At 39.7% G+C, this 16,629-nt stretch overlaps 1 long non-coding RNA gene across 1 annotated transcript; it reads right to left on the minus strand.

Moving 5' to 3' along the window:
• Positions 1-621: 621 nt before the first annotated feature.
• Positions 622-16,180, minus strand: LOC115076937. Its single transcript, XR_003852904.1, has 3 exons — positions 16,118-16,180; positions 15,532-15,640; positions 622-813 (listed from the first exon to the last, which is right to left on the minus strand). It is a non-coding gene; the product is annotated as an uncharacterized LOC115076937 (long non-coding RNA).
• Between the last annotated feature and the right edge of the window lie 449 nt (positions 16,181-16,629).

Below are 16,629 nucleotides of genomic sequence, written 5' to 3' on the forward strand. Positions count from 1 at the left end.
AAGATCAACACTTAAGCCGAACACCCAGACCCCCTCTATATCTTATTATCAAGTAATAATTTCCACTGCCAGATTAGTAAGAAAGTTATAAATAAATCAATTAAGAAATAAAATTCATATGCAATTGGACCATATGTTTTGTGATGACTGATGTCCAAGCAGCAAAGGAGAAAGCACCTATATTTTATTTTATTTTGATTTTACTTTTATGTTATTTTATTCTGTGGAAGTTATAAAAAAATTTTTTTGCTGCTCTCAAAGGTAATGCATTTCTACAAGATAAAAAAAACAATTGATGCAGTCGCTATGCACTCAGATCCTGAATGAGGCTCAGAAGTAAAAGGACTGTCATGATGAGAACACTTTGGCAAATAAATAACGAGGAAAGAAAAAATATAGATGGATGCAACATATAAACCGAACTGTGTCTTAATGTTGTGTTGTTAAAGTTTTCCTGAGGCATCAGTAGCTTTTTAAAGTGTAATAAATTACTTTGGCTATTTGTGGCAAAAAAGAAAGCTTTTCACAGACAACATTTCACTGGAGCATTGATCAAACCTTGAGCTTCCCCGTCTACAACAAACCCCAGGATCCATTCCCAGCATAGGAAATGATCAGTTGTCTCGTATGCCAATGACAGTCTAAAAATAATCAGTACACAAAACAATTCTTTAACCTTTAGTTACATAAATCATTCATGGCTTTAACAAGTGTTGTGGTCAGTGGAGTATCAATGTTGCAGGGACACTCCAAAAATGAAAGATGATCTCTTAAGTGCTCAGTAACTTGAAAGGCTGGTATCCTTTTCAGACTCTGAAATAAAAAAAAAAAAAGGAATGAAATAAGGTACTTCTAAGATTTGTCAAAAAACCCCTCAAACAAAACAGTGTTATATGTAGTTTTGTGGAGCAATGGCATGTAGATATATTTACTTCTTTGCCAGTTCCTCTTTTCTCTTCAATCAGAGCCAGTGCTGGGATTCTGGCAGGATAAATCTTCATGCACATCTACTTGGCGATTTTCCTCCTTTTTTGATAGACCCATATTTGTCATTGCAGCAACGAGCCAGGCACCAGGACTCTCTTTGGAACTCTGTTTCATGGGCTCTAATTCCTGTCCATTTGCTGACGCCATCACGCTGTCAGCTGTTCTGTGTCCATGAACTCAGCTTTTCTGAGTAAGACGCTTTCCCTCTGAGGTTCTCCGTCTTGTTAGTTGTGAGACGCTCTGATCGTCTGGATGAAGTATGGACTTGCAAGTTCCAGATAAATCTTTAAATCTTTATTTGATTCATTTATCATTTCTTATACAAATATTTAATGTTGTTTTTAGATTTTAGACAACAGTCATAACAATCTTTAGTGAACTTGGACTTTGGAATTTGCCCCTGAAGAAGCATTGTTTTGCGAAACATTGGCCATGTTAGGCTTCATTTTTCAATGAAATAAAACTGTGTCTAAAAGCACATTTTTTAGATACAACAAAAATTCAAAAAATTATATTTTGTTTAAACCCACAAGGTGAATGAATGAATGAATGAGATGACCAGTCTGACTTTAATATTGATCTATGGGCAACCAACAGGCTTCCTGACTCCATAGCATAGATATATAAACAACTACTTCAGTGTTTAATTAAGACTCTTTTGGTAGTCTGTTTAGGTGAAAACTGTGGTGTATTTATAATTCCCTTTTTGTTGTGCATCTCAAATTCCAGCCACCAGATATTGTCCCTCTCACTCCAGGGACTTCACACCATCCCCAGTCCCAGGTGACTCAAGCCACTAGGCCAGCCCATTCAACCAGTTTTTAACCCAGTTTACTACCTTCAGATTCATGACTAGGCTGCTCAGCATATGTAAACCTCCGGTATGAAAAACCTTACTTTAATTAAAATACACCGCATCCAATTTTTCCCTTGAGCAGATATGCTGGACACCATCTTAAAGAAATCAATGAAGGTGATTGTGTGAGCAGCCATTCTTTAGAGGTTTCAACTTTTTCTTTCCTACTTTGTGCTATAATTTTGCCTTTATCATCCTAGTGAAGAGAAAGGGCAGACGATATATCATTTCCTTGGATTCTTCTCTACATTCCCCAATGCAACAGCAAATTGACACTATTTTCTGCCAAGATGCCACCTTTTCAGACAGGGGTAGCCTTGCTGCCGTTTCAGGTGAGGAAGTGCCTGTATGAATTGAGGAGGAAATATCCTTGATCCCCGTCTGAGGCCCTAACCCAGCAGAAATAGGACAAAGCTGCAAAGTGGTGCTCCATGCCAGTTGATGCTGCCAGTGTTGGGACTGCCTTGGAAGGAGCTGATGCTTGACACATGGCTCTTGCATTTGTTCCTGCTTCCACAGAAGGTCTGAGTTTGGAGAGTTGATTTGAAGAGAGGGGCTAGCAGAACTGGTCACCAGAGTGAATACTATTGCATTCCAACAAAAGATATAGTACCAGCAGTGGTGGCAGCTGTTATACCGCCCTTCGTCAAATCCTCTGTGGTCACCTTAGGCACTGTTTGGACAGCCTAAGAAAGATTGAATTCTTCTAAGACCATAACATAAAAAGTGGCATGCTAAAATCAAATCATCAGAAAAGTGGTAGTGCTGCTTCCTACCAAGGGTACAGGGAAGTTCTATGCATAAGGCTTGTTGTATTTCTTTGCAAAATGTCTCTAACTCATAAGTGTTATAGCAACACATATCACCAAGTCTTTTTTGAGTGAAGGTATTTGAACCAGCCAATTGAAAATCAAGATGTAGTTTTCTTATGGTTGTACAATAACCGCCCATTATATGCAATATCCAATTACTGTCACGGAACCCTAATAATATTCCATAGACAGAGATGAGGGCATTCTTAATTCCTCGATGATTATACCTCAAGAGAATATCTGCTTCTTTTTAGCACTCCCCTTACCTGGGGTTCATTGAAAACAGTGATTTTATTTCCTTATTCCCACCCCTATATTCTCTATGGCCAAGAAAATCAATATGCAAGAGTTGTAAGGTTCGATGCATGCCAGGAACTCCTCCGGAGAAGCTCTTTGCATGCTATGTGATATATCTTTCAACATGCTCAAGTGATAAAAACAAAGACCATGAAACCACAGTCAGTCTATGCTGACAATCCCTGCTACCACACTTTTATCAGAGGCAACACACCTTATTATAACACTCTCCAAGAAAGCATGCTGCTAACCGAGCCCCTGTGTTGTCAGGATTAAACCCGTGCACAGAAACTATATCACCATTTAGGCTGAAGCTAATCAAAATTCCAGGAGGGTGATATGGACTGGTTGAAACACGTATCATTTCCATTTGGAAAGATAACTAAATAGCTTTTCTATAACACTTCTGTGTTTGCATGAAATATTTTTCTGAGAATGCATAAACAGAAAACTGTAGCTATTATTCATATTCATTAGATAGATACAATAGCCAGAAAACAGTGTCTTAAATGTTTTGAACCAATATAAATGCATATAAAGTGATGCTGTGTCAGCATAGTGATTATAAATCATATTTCCCAGGAAAAAGGCATTTTTTGGTGATGGTACTGGTGGGATTAGAAGAGCATTAGGGGATAAACATGCCAAATATCAATAATTACAGTATACCTACCCCTTACTAAATCTATATTCAATATCATTGTATAGTATTCCGGTTAGTCTAGCATAGGCATGTACAGATAAATGTAAAATCTTTTCCATATTAAATTGTTTGGATTTTTTTTTGTAGTTCCCTCTTGTGTTGTTCTATATTAAATTGACTTTTTATGTTGTTCTATAGGCTACTACTGTACAAGATCTGCTATGCTGATTTGGTTTATGAAAAAAAAATAAATGCACTCCCTTTCTTTTAATGAAGTCATGGAAACTCAGGTTGAGTGTTGTGGTATTCAACAAGCCCTATGACCTATAAGTAAAATGCATTACTATCCAGCCAGGTAAGCCTGAAGAAATCAGTCTGCTAGGAATATAGAAATATATTTACTGTCCCCCGAAATATTTGCATCATGATCTATCGAGTTTTCTAGAAGTTATTTCAACTCTTCCAATAGATTTATCAAGAACCATACTAATAGGAGATTTCAATTTACATGTAAATTCCTCTACTTTATCTAATGTGGAGTCAACTTTCCTAGATGCTTTAGCAGGTCTTGGTTGGGAACAACTAATTCAGAATCCCACTCATCAACGTGGTCATACTCTAGATCTTTTATTCTGTAATCCGTCTTATGTTTCTCTTCTATCTAAACATATTAGTATTTTACCTATACCCTGGTCAGATCATTATCTTATTCAGTTTAAATTAAATGTTCAATCTACTACTATTAAAGTAAATAGTTCCCAAATAATATGGAAAAGGAAATTTATTTCTTCAGACTCTTTTATTGAAGCTTTACCCGCCCAAGCAGACTTACAGACTGGTTCCTCATGCTCAGACACAGTAAACACTTGGAATTCCATCATCTCCACTACTTTAGATTCTTTAGCTCCATTGAAAAAATCCTCTTTAAAAATAAAAAAGAAAAAAAATAATACACCTTGGTTCTCTCAATCTTTGCATACTCTTAAATCCTTAGTTAGATCGAAAGAACGTAAATGGAGGAAGAATAAATCCACACAGACAAAGAATGATTATTATAGTACATTAAGGTGTTACAATAGAGAAATCAATAAAGCCAAAAAATCTTTTTTTTCAAAAAAAATTGCAGAAGCCCATGGTAATCCCAACGTTTTGTTTAATATAGTGAAATCTTTAACTGTTATTAATAATTCAAATAATTCTAACTACAACTTAGATGATTGTAATAAAATAGCGCTTCATTTTCAAAATAAAATTGATATTATTTCAAAAGAATTCCAACATTTGCCAATCCCAACTTTTAAAGATCCTCCAATGCAATTATCTTGGTTGGAATTTGATTCTATTACAGAATCATCTATTCTGAAAATAATCCAGAAACAAAAAGTTACTAACTCTCCTCTTAATCCTTGCTCAGGAAAATTATTTAAAGCTATTGCACCCTCTACATGTCAGTTTCTAAGTAATTTAGTTAATCAATCTCTTTCCTCAGGCATTTTTCCGGACAATTTAAAAAAAATTGCTATTCTTCCTATTCAGAAAAACAAAACTAAAGATCCCTTAGATCTCAGTAATTTAAGGCCAATAGCTTTGATTCCCTCATTGGCTAAACTTATAGAATCAGCAGTTTTAAAACAACTTTCTAATTTTCTAAGTGACAATGACATTCTGCATGCAGGCCAGCATGGCTTTAGAAAAGGCCACTCGACAGAAACTTTATTACTATCTTGTTTTGATACAGTTTTTCGAGGGTTCGATGCATATACAGACTACATTCTTATTTCTTTGGATATTTCCGCTGCATTCGACACTCTCAATCACCATATACTTTTAGCAGGTTTACACTCTATAGGCATTCAATCCACTGTTTTGTCCTGGTTTCGATCCTTTCTAACTAATCGCTCATTATATGTACATGTCAATAATCACTCCTCAGATTCCTTCATCTCTTCATCTGGGGTTCCACAGGGCTCATCATTGTCTCCACTACTCTTCAATATATACTTACTTCCTCTTTGCCGTATTCTCACAACTTTAAATGTATATTTTCGAATATATGCTGACGACATCCAGTTACTCTTTCCGTTAAAAAATTCTTGGTCTGAAACTTTTTCTTTAATATCTTTGGTCCTTACTACGATTAATACATGGTTAGAACACAATCGCTTAAAATTGAACCCCTCAAAAACTATGATTACACATCTTTCATCCATTTCAGAATCTACCTTAGGTCCTCCTTCTCACCTAAATTTTAAAGGTATTTCAATTCCGGTTAGTACCTCATCTATTAGCTTAGGTATCACAATTAATTCCAATCTTTCTATGGTTAATCATATATCTAATATTACAAAAAAATCTTTCTATAAATTACATTTATTGAAAAGAATTCGGCCTTTTCTTTTCTTTAAAGATTATCGTACAGTATTGCAATCGTTAATCTTTTCAGGTATGGATTATTGTAATGCCTTACTTTTAGGTTTACCTGATTCAGTTCTGTATCCATTACAAATGATACAAAACTCCGCTGCTCGGGTGCTAGTAGGTATTTCACGCCGTACCCATATTACACCAGTTCTACTTTCACTTCATTGGTTACCAATTAAATACCGAATTCAATTTAAAGTCTTATCAATTATCCATTCTCTCATCTACAATACTTCTTCTACTTGGTTATGTACTAATCTTCGCATATATAAACCTGCCAGACATCTCAGATCTCTCTCAAAAAACTTATTAGATATCCCTACTGTTAAATCAGCAAAACTTGAACTTACCAGAAAAAGAGCATTCTCAGTGGCAGGTCCTGTTTTATGGAATTCACTTCCAGATCACATTCGTCTCACTTCATCAATACAACAGTTCAAAAAACTATTGAAAACATACTTATTTCAGAAAGCATACACCTTAACTATTTCATAAACTCAACACTTATTCACTTCAACTGTTCTCTCTTCTTTCAGAAACATTCACACCATATAATATTTACTTTCTGCTAATATCCTTTGAAAAAAATAGCTGGATATGAATATATACTGCACTATGTTAGCTCTTAATTGTTTTATTTTTGTTTTTATTTTGTCAAGTTCATTTATTGTGTATGTTTGGTTGTAAACCGTTTTGATTAATTCTTTTGAATTGTAAAAGCGGTATATAAACATTTTTAAATAAATAAATAAATAAATAAAATAATAATTGTGTTTGAGTGTTACATGCAGTATCGTTTGCATAAAGCATATTCTGCTAAGGGCTCTATGTGTTAAGGCCTGACGTTTGAAACAGCAGGTGCTATTTCCATTAACAAACTAGGAATCTGAGCATTTCTTGGGTGCTATTTCTTCCTCTTCCAGTCTTACGTTTATACTGCCTGCAAATTAAAGCTGACAGTCCATGAACTTCAGGGGGAGCAGCTGTTAGGGTGGGGAGGCTACGACCAGGCACATTGCACCACTCTGCAACTCCTTCTTTTCGTTATGTTTCTCTCTGTCCTTGCCCTCTCTTTTGGGGTTTGTAAATTTAGTTTTGATTAGCCACCTTTCCTATAATAAATCAAAGAATGTGCCCACCTTCTGGTGCCTGGGATGTTAGGTCTCCTCCGAAGCTGGACCTTGGTGGTAGATGACTACTTGGGGCAGTGCAGAGTGACGTAGCCTGTTCCCTTCCCCGGCTCTGAGAGCTGCTCCGGGAGGTCTTGGTGGTGCCAACCGCTGAGCCAGCGTTCCTGCGCGCACTCCTAGCCATCCAGTTTCAGCTTAGTGGCATGCTTGCGCCTTCTGGTGTGTGTTTCTTTATTTTTACTTGGTAGAGCATGGCACAGAGCATAGGGTGCAGTAGAGAGATGTAGTTCTGCGAAAGCCCAAGCAACTGCAGCGTACAACAGAACTGACATGGCAACTAAATTCAGAGGCAGACGTTGCGGCACATGAATGGCGGAGAAAGGGATGGCCTCATGTGTGCCATGCTGGATTTCATGCTGAAGGACACAAAGAGAATGAAGTCAAATTAACTATCTCTGGCCCTATAACCATTGCAATGGTCCATCTCTCTCTCTCTCTCTCTCTCTCTCTCTCTCTCTCTCTATATATATATATATATATATATATATATATATATACCATATATATATATATATATAGAGAGAGAGAGAGAGAGAGAGAGAGAGAGGATATATATATATATATATATATATATATATATATATATATATATATCTCTCTCTCTCTCTCTCTATATATATATATATATACCATATATATATAGAGAGAGAGGATATATATATATATATATATATATATATATATATATATATATCCTCTCTCTCTCTCTCTCTCTCTCTCTCTCTCTCTATATATATATATATATATGGTATATATATATATATATATATATATATAGGCTGCTAAGGTTTAAATACCAAACAAGTGGATCTAGGTTGAGAACATATCTCCATTCTTTCAAGAGTTGGAGAGATTAGAATTGTGACGATCTGCAGTTTGTAGGAAAGTGTTACTATGCATTCTGTCACCCACTGTAGCAGTGAAGGTAGATGTCAAAGTCCACAAATAGTGTATTATCTCTTTATTAATATATATGGCTGCCAATTAAATTCAGGATACCCTTTAAAGCCCTCATGATGATCCATAAGGCCTTACCCAACATCTCCCCCCTCAACCTAACCTTCCAACTTCAGCAGCACACCACCATGAGACCCATCAGAAGAGCGTACAAGAACATGCTACAAACCCAGCCTGCCAAAACCTTACTTAGGAAACGCGCCCTTTCCACAGCTGGTCCCTCACTTTGGAACTCGCTCCATCCAGACCTCCGCCAAGAACCCTGCCTTTTGGTATTCAAAAAGAAGCTAAAGACTTGGCTATTTAGCCAAGCGTTCCCTGATAGCTAAGAGCCGATGAATAGAGCGTTACAGACGCTGGTCCACCAATCCCACTGTAAATATGTTTTGAACTGTATATGCTTTGAATTGTACTTCTTTTTGCTAATCATGTTTTGAATTGCATTCCACTGGGTTCTCTGTAAGTTTCAGTTTCAACCATTGTTTCAATGTATCCGCCCCTGAGGCGACAGTTCAGTTCTCTGTAAACCGGTGCGATATGTATTCTATACAGGAACATCGGTATATAAAAATAAAAAAAAAAATATATTTTTTTTTGTTTGTTTGTTTGTTTACTTTCTTCAGCCCTGCTGCTTAGCTGTGTTATGGGAGGTTTGCCCGTTTGTTCTGTTGCTGCAACACATACCATTAAAATGAAATTTCTGGCTAGGTGACCTTGCCATATTATAAACGGAGCAGCTTAAGGTCGAACGCTGATGAATCATTCTGCCCACCATATAGCACAGGTATTCCATCAGCTATTCAGCTTATTTGACCACAGTACTGAAATTATGCCTTTCAGCTGTGGAGGCTTAAGCTTTAATACATGATTTAGGCAACAGGCATATTAAAAACTGCATGTAAATGAAATGCTGACTAGATGAAACATAACATGTGAAGTTGGCCTCCCAGAATGGAGGGAAATTGCCAGCCAGCTCGTGTGCTGCTTTCTTAAGGGCTACATTTTCAGCAGGGTGCACTGAGGACCAAGGTGAAAGCTGTTATTGTTTTTTTAAGTGGGAAACATGCACCTCACAGCACTAACTCTGCTCCATGCAGAATCACAGCGTTACATGTCGGGTACTTGAAAAATATACTGCTTTTGGGAAAATTGTTCAAATGGGGATGGGAAGGAGCTGATATACAAAGGGTCCCCCACCTTTCTGAACCTACACTCAAACAGTTCCCTTTTGTGTTGCATGTCCCGGCCGCGGAAGGCCCGCGACTGGCCTCACTCACCCCTGGTGCCCGGGTCCCGGACCTGGCCCTTCCTCTCTAGCAGTGGTAGGCAGCCGCCTACGCGCTCATGCTCCTACCACTTTCCCAGGTTCCTCCAGCTGCTCAGCGGCCTCCTCCGGTCCCAGTCGGGTCTCCCCCATGTGTGCGTAGGGAAGTCGCCACCATCTTGTAATCCCAGTCATTTGCCATAGGCGTGCGATCACCTTTCCCGATTTTAAAGGGACCACGGTGGAAAACCTTCCTGCGGCCCTGGATGATGACATTGCCCGGGCCCTGCTATTGGTCCTTGCCTTGGCAACAGGTCTCTACATTTGTCGTGTGCTTAGTTGCTACTCTTTTGTTCCTGTTCCTGTGCTCATTCGTTCCTGTCCTTGTTCCTGTTTCCAGTTCCTGAGTTCCAATACATGTTACCTGTTCCTGATAACCTTGGATGGATTCCTGACTTTGACCTTTACTTCTCCTGACCACGCTTTTGGATGGATTCCTGGCTTCTCCTCAATATGCTTTTGGATGGCTTCCTGGCTTTGACCCTTGCTTCTCCTGACTATGCTTTTGGATGGATTCCTGGCTTTGAACCTTGCTCGCCCTTGACCATGCTTTGAATGGATTCCCGACTCTGTTCTGTGCTCATACCTTGATCTTGTTCCTAGCTGCCTATCCTGACTTCAGCCTGTACTCAACTTCATCTCCAGCCACCTGCCCTGACTTCAGTCTGCATTCAACTTTGTCTCCAGCCACCTGCCCTGACTCCAGCCTGAACCTGACTGTGCCTCCAGCTGATTACGTGGACTTGGCCTCTTTTAGGCTTTTGCCTACTTACAAGTCAGGACTTAACTTGTTCCTGTTGTCTAGCCTGCCTCAGCCTGTCCAGGCTTCTGGATCCAGGCCCTGTCCTGAACTCAGCTCCTAGTGACCCTGTCTCCCTGCTACTTCCTGGGTCCCTGTTCTGAACACCTTCCTCGGGATCAACCATGCGGAGGCATGCCTAAGACCAGCCGGCCCAGGTACCCAAGAGCTCAACCTGCGGGGAACGAGAGCTGGTATTGGGGAAGCTCCAGTTGGCCTCCGCTTCCCAATCTGCTCTGCCTCCCGACAGTGGGGACCTATGGGGGTTTCCCCACAGGTAGCGTCAACTCCCCCTCAGGTCAAGCATCCACCTCCACAACATTTTGTCTGATTTCTTTCTGTTTAAATGGAGTTTAAGCCCTGTTACAATAAACAGAATTACATAGTAAATCACAGAAGAAAAACAAACAAATTGACCCATCCAGCTTACCTCGTTGCTATTATTCCATTTTGAGTACCTATCTATACACATTCCCATACACAACCCAATGGTAGCTGTCTACTTTCCAAACTCTTTTCCTGAAATCCAGTATCGCGGCGGCAGGAGCTACTCTTGCCTGCTTCTTCTTGCAGCCTGCTCTGCCTTCCATGCCGTCGCGGTTCAAGAAAATAACTGCTCTGCTGTGAGCCGCCAGTGGGACTGAAGTGCGGGAGCTGCTCAACTGGGGGCTGCCAGAATGCCCCACAGCAGTTTTATGGGGGGGGGGGGCGGGTTCAGCTCCCCAAGGCTCTCATGTTTGGGATTCATGCAGCGATGGCAGCGATAAGGTGAGTACATGGGCCTGAGCTTGCTTCTCTTCTTTCCTCCCGCTGCCTTCATCACACCTGCCTTGCCTTGCTTTGCCTCACTTGTTCTAGAGCTTCCTCTGCTGGAGACAGGAATGCACAAACTTCCTGGGACTACCTCACCATGGGATGAGTACTTCCTGCTTCTCCCAGGCACAACTGCCTTCATGCTCAGCCCGCTAAAAAAAAAATTACCAGCGCCCCCTTGCCAGCATCTGGGTCTTCCAGCCTGCCTTAACTGATAGGGATCCCTGCCTGCTGGAGGAATAACAGGATGCCTACCCAGACCCTATTCTTTTGGAGCCCTGCTTGAATACCCCCTGACCACCAATGTAAAAATAAGTAAAATATCTTTTTAACTTATTCACAGGAAAAGTGAGAGTGAGTCACTGAGTATATATGAGCTAGTGTAAATTTGGAGCATGTGTGAGCCTGTGTGTCACTGAGCATATATGAGAGTGCGTTTGTGAGACAGTGAGTGCATTTGAGTGCGTATGTGAGTCAGTGAGCATGTGTGAGCCTGTGTGTCACTGAGTATATGTGAGAGTGCATGTGTGAGTCAGTGAGTACATGTGAGTGTGTGTGTGGGGGTCAGTGAGCATGTGAGAGAGTGTATGTATGTGACGGTGCATAAGACAGAGTACATATGAGAATGAAGAGAGAAGAGTTTGTGTGCACCCCTGTGCCTGCCTGATACATGACAATCTCAGAGTGATAGGAATCAAAAGTTCCCAGGAATAAAAAGTGTGGGATTTTTAATCCTTATTTTAAATTATTAGATGTTATTAAATGTGTCTGCTGTTTTAAAATATTTTATTGGTTTCTGATTATTTGATGTTCTATTTGTCAACTGTTTTGAAATATGTATTCTTTTTTTTAGTATGGTTTTACTATTATGGTTGAAATTTTATAATTTTTTATTTTATTGTTTGATATTTTATGAGGAATGATGGTGATTTTGTTTTTCTGTTGTTGTACTGGCTTGTTGTAGTTTCCAGTTCAGTTTTTGGATGTTTCTGTTTATACATTATGGTCTTTTTATTCTGAGTTTGAAGGTCTGTTTATGTTCTGCATGAGTAATCAAGGTGAAGTATTCTGCTAACATGAACTTTCTGTTTAAGGATCTATAACAGCCTGATTTGTTTTCTTTTTCCAATAGGAGGTGTATTGATGTTTTAGAGTCTGATGTAATATTTCCCAGGTTACCTTTTTATAGGTAGCATTGTAACTCTTTGCGTTCTGTCAGTTAGTGCTGTTTTGGTGTGGAGGTTTACTGTATTGTAATTGTAATTCAGTTTACCCAAGGCTTTCTGTGATCTAGGCCCACATCCAGCAAGCATTAAAATAGGCCTACTGCCATAAGAACATAAGTGCCATGCTGGCTCAGACCAAAGGTCTTTCAAGCTCAGTATATTGTCTTGCAAAAGTGGCTAGGCCCTAAAAGATTTGGTTTCTTGTTGCTACCACCCTGTGACAAATGGTGGGTCTCCCTGAGTCAAATGATTAATAATTAATTATGGACTTTTCTTCCATGAACCTGTCCAAACTCTTTTTAAATTCAGTTATGCTAGCTGTCATGATCCCATCCTCAAGCAGTGAATTCCATAACTTGATTGTACATTGAATTAAAAAAGAGATGATTGAGGTAGGATATAATTGAGGACTACAAAACTGAGAGTGGAGTAGAACAAGTAAATAAGGAACAGCTATTTACCCTTTCAAATAATACTAGGACTAGGGGATGCTCGCTGAAACTAACAATGGTGGTTATTCGTAATGCAGAATCCATCATTGTGTATGTAAAATTAGAGTTATTTTTCCCTATGTGCATTGTTTTGCTTTTATTCATATTAAATTTCATTTGCCATTTAGATACCCAATTCTCCAGTCTTGTAAAGTCCTTCTATAGTTCCTTAAAATCTGCCTGAGTTTTAATTATCCCGAATATTTGAATGTAATTGCAAATTTGTTCACTTCACTTGTCGCTCCCCTTTTTAGATCATTTAATAAAAAGTTGAATAGCACTGGTCCCAGAACTGATCTTTGGGGCACGCCACGATTCACCTTTTCTCCACTGGAAAAACTGACCCTTGAATACTCTGTTTCCTGTCTTTTAACCAGTTATCAATCCACATCAAGACAACACCTCCTATCCCATGGCTTTTTAGTTTATTGAGGAGAAATATGTTGTATTGCCACCTGCTCTTCTACTGAAAATAGTAAATGTTCTCAAACTAATAGGTTTCTTGTTGAATGAAAGTACTTACTGAAATATTTTATAAATGATATATGTGGGCACAGCCCATGGATTTTATAGCATGTGCATGCTGGGTAGCTTTTTTTTATGTTTTAAGGGGTGTGTGCATATATATGTAAATTATATATGTAAATTATATTGTATGTGTAATTGGGTACCCATGGGCCAGTATGGATAAAAATCCCCCAGGCCACTATTTTCCCACAATCCGCCCCTGGCGCTAGAAGTAGTGTACTTGGATTTCAGTAAGGCCTTTAATACAGTTCTGCACAGGTAACATAAATAAACTGAGCATTCTTGGTATGAGCCCTAAACTGACTGATTGGGTTAGAAACTGGTTGACAAAAGTTAGTGATAGAGTTCACTTTGAGGAGGAGGGTGTGTGTGTGTGTGTGTGTGTATGTGTATGTGTATGTATATGAATATGTGTATGTGTATGTATATGTATATGTATGTGTGTGTGTGTGTATGTGTGTATGTTTGTTTTTTGTGTGTGTTAGTAGCAGTATACCGGAGGGTTTGGTCCTTGGACTGATTCTTTTCAACATTTCTATGAGCGACATTTGCTGTTAATGCCAAAATCTGCAACAGGGTAGACAGCCAGGAAAATGTGGAAAGTATGAGGAGGAATGTAGCAAAGCTCATAGAGTGGTCTAGGGTCTGGCAGATAAAATGTAATGCTAAACAATTAAGAGTTATGCATTTAGGATACAAAAACCCAAAGGAGAAATACAGTACAAGGGATGAAATTATTCTAAGCACAAAAGAAGAGCAGGATCTGGAGATGATCATATCTGATGATCTTAAGGTAGCCAAATAGGTGGATAAAGTGATGGCAAATCCAGAATAATGCTTGGCTGCATAGGGAGAGAAATGGTCAGCAGGAAATGGGAGGTGATACTCACTTTAGGTCCCTGGTGAGACCTAACTTGGAATGCTGGGGACTGCTAGGGGTGTTCATTCGGTCCCTACATATTGGCAATCCGCAACGGATGTGGCCATATTTGTTGTATTCGTGGGGAAGCGAAACGTATCACGAATCCCCACGAATACACAAATCTTCGCCAAATTATTTGGCCGCCTAAAGAAGCCAATTTAAACAAACCCCCCACCCTCCTGACCCCCTAAGACTTACCAAAACTCCCTGTTGGTCCAGCGGGGGGTCCGGGAGCCATCTCCTGCACTCACACCCTGGGCTGCTGGTTTCAAAATGGCACCGATAGCCTTTGACCTCACTAGTCTGTGACATAGTGAGGGCAAAGGCTATCGACTGCCAGTATTCAAAAGGGCGCCTATAGCCTTTGCCCACACTATGTCACAGGGCCGACAATCGGCCCCTGTGACATAGTGAGGGCAAAGACTATCGGCGCCAATTTGAATAATGTCAGGCGACGGCCCGAGTGCAGGAGGTTGCTCCCGGATCCCCGCTGGAATTTTGGCAAGTCTTGTGGGGGTCATCAGAGTGCCCCAAGACTTGCCAAAAGTCCCTGGTGGTCCAGCAGGGGTCCGGGAGCAATCTCCTGCACTCGGACCGTCAGCTGCCAGTAATCAAAATGGCGCCGATAGCCTTTGTCACAGGGGCTACCGGTGCCATAGGTCAGCCCCTGTCACATGGCCATTGGCACCATCTTGTGCTCCTACCATGTGACAGCGGGGGTTTACTGGTCAGAGTGGCTGAGACAGGAATGGTATTCACAGTGGCTGGCAATGTAGTGCCAGTCATCAAAGATGAAAGGGATCTCTGCCCCAGTATTTGACAGTTTGGGGGCAGGAATCATGTGGTCAGATTATGAGCACTGCTGGGGTAAAAACTGCATTATTAGGAGATGCAGAAGTTGGGTGGGGGTTACTGCAGCTTTGGTTGTACTAGGGATTTGGTGAATTTATGAATAAATTTCTAGCTTTCACTTTTCTTCCCCCTGCCCATGCCCTTTGTTGAAGCCTACCAAAGGTTATGTCTTTTTCATTGCCCTGGCTTCCCCCCTTTTGAAATGTAGGTACTGGGAGTGGGATCATAACAACACCTTATAAATTAAAAGGGGAGTGACAGGACCCTTTAAGTCTGAAAACCAAAACATATATATATATTTTAATATAATAAATGAAGTATAGGTGAAATAAGTGATGAATAACTTGTGCTCCAAAATAATGAATAGAGTGCACTGGGGAGTGAGTAGTAAATTAAGTAAAACTGAACCTCACCCAAAAAATTGTGCTTGCACTCCTTGACTGCACTGGGAAGGGCTGCAACAGGTAGCTCAGCTGGGGCTCAGAGCTGGTGGCTCAGCTGAGTAATTACCCCTCCAGAAGCCTGAATGTTCAAGTAATGAAAATAAAAAGGTAAGAGATTGCTCTCTTATTTTTTAAAACTGAAATCAAATCAAGATAGGCAAGTTTTGGGAGTAGGGTAAAATAAACTTAACTAGAGGAGGCAGAAGAGAAGGACACACACACGCACACACACACACACAAATGTAAACTGTAAGGCAAACAAAAGAAAGAGAAAATGTGCTTTTAAAGCTGCCCTTGCCTTCAAATAAACTAACCCTGAAATCACAGCCCTGAATTTGTGTGAATGTACTCAGAAATAATAAATGTGAGCAAACTAAATGGGGAGAGTCTGCAATAACTGTAGAGCACAAACATCAAATAAAAACTCAAAATAAGTAAAATAAACTGTAAATAAAAGTGAGGAGTTGTTCCTCTAGCCAAACAACTGAAAAAATGTTAAAACTAAGGTTTATACATTTTGACTCTGAAACCCAATGTGCACACAGCAAATCCCTACCTGCAATGGGGTAAAGCAAGGCCTGGATCTGCCTTGCTCAGGCTGACCTGGGTAAGATGACCAGCCGTAGGGAAACGGAGGTGATAATGTCTCTGTATAAATCAACAATGAGACTTCATCTGAACCTGTGTCCATTTCTGCAGCCCACATCTCTATAAGGATACAAATAGAGAAAAGATAATCCAGAGAAAAGCTACAAAATAGTGTTCAGGTGTGCTATATCCCTGTGAAGTGAAAATTAAGACCTAAATATGTATAAGCAGAGGAGGGGGAATGTAATAGACATACAAATAGCTAAAAGATATAAACAACACACAAGAAGTATTTTTAATAAGAAATAAAATTCTAAAACAAGGGAGACATGATTTGAGACGCCAAGGGGTAAACTGGAGTAACATAAGAAAATGTTTCTTTACAGAAAAAAGTTACAAATGCAGTGGACATGGCAGGAGGAAATAGTGTCATAATTCAAGGTAAAGCTGGAGATCAAATAGGGTCTGCTACATATATAG

Source organism: Rhinatrema bivittatum, chromosome 15, assembly GCF_901001135.1.
Source record: "Rhinatrema bivittatum chromosome 15, aRhiBiv1.1, whole genome shotgun sequence".
Lineage (NCBI taxonomy): Eukaryota > Metazoa > Chordata > Amphibia > Gymnophiona > Rhinatrematidae > Rhinatrema > Rhinatrema bivittatum.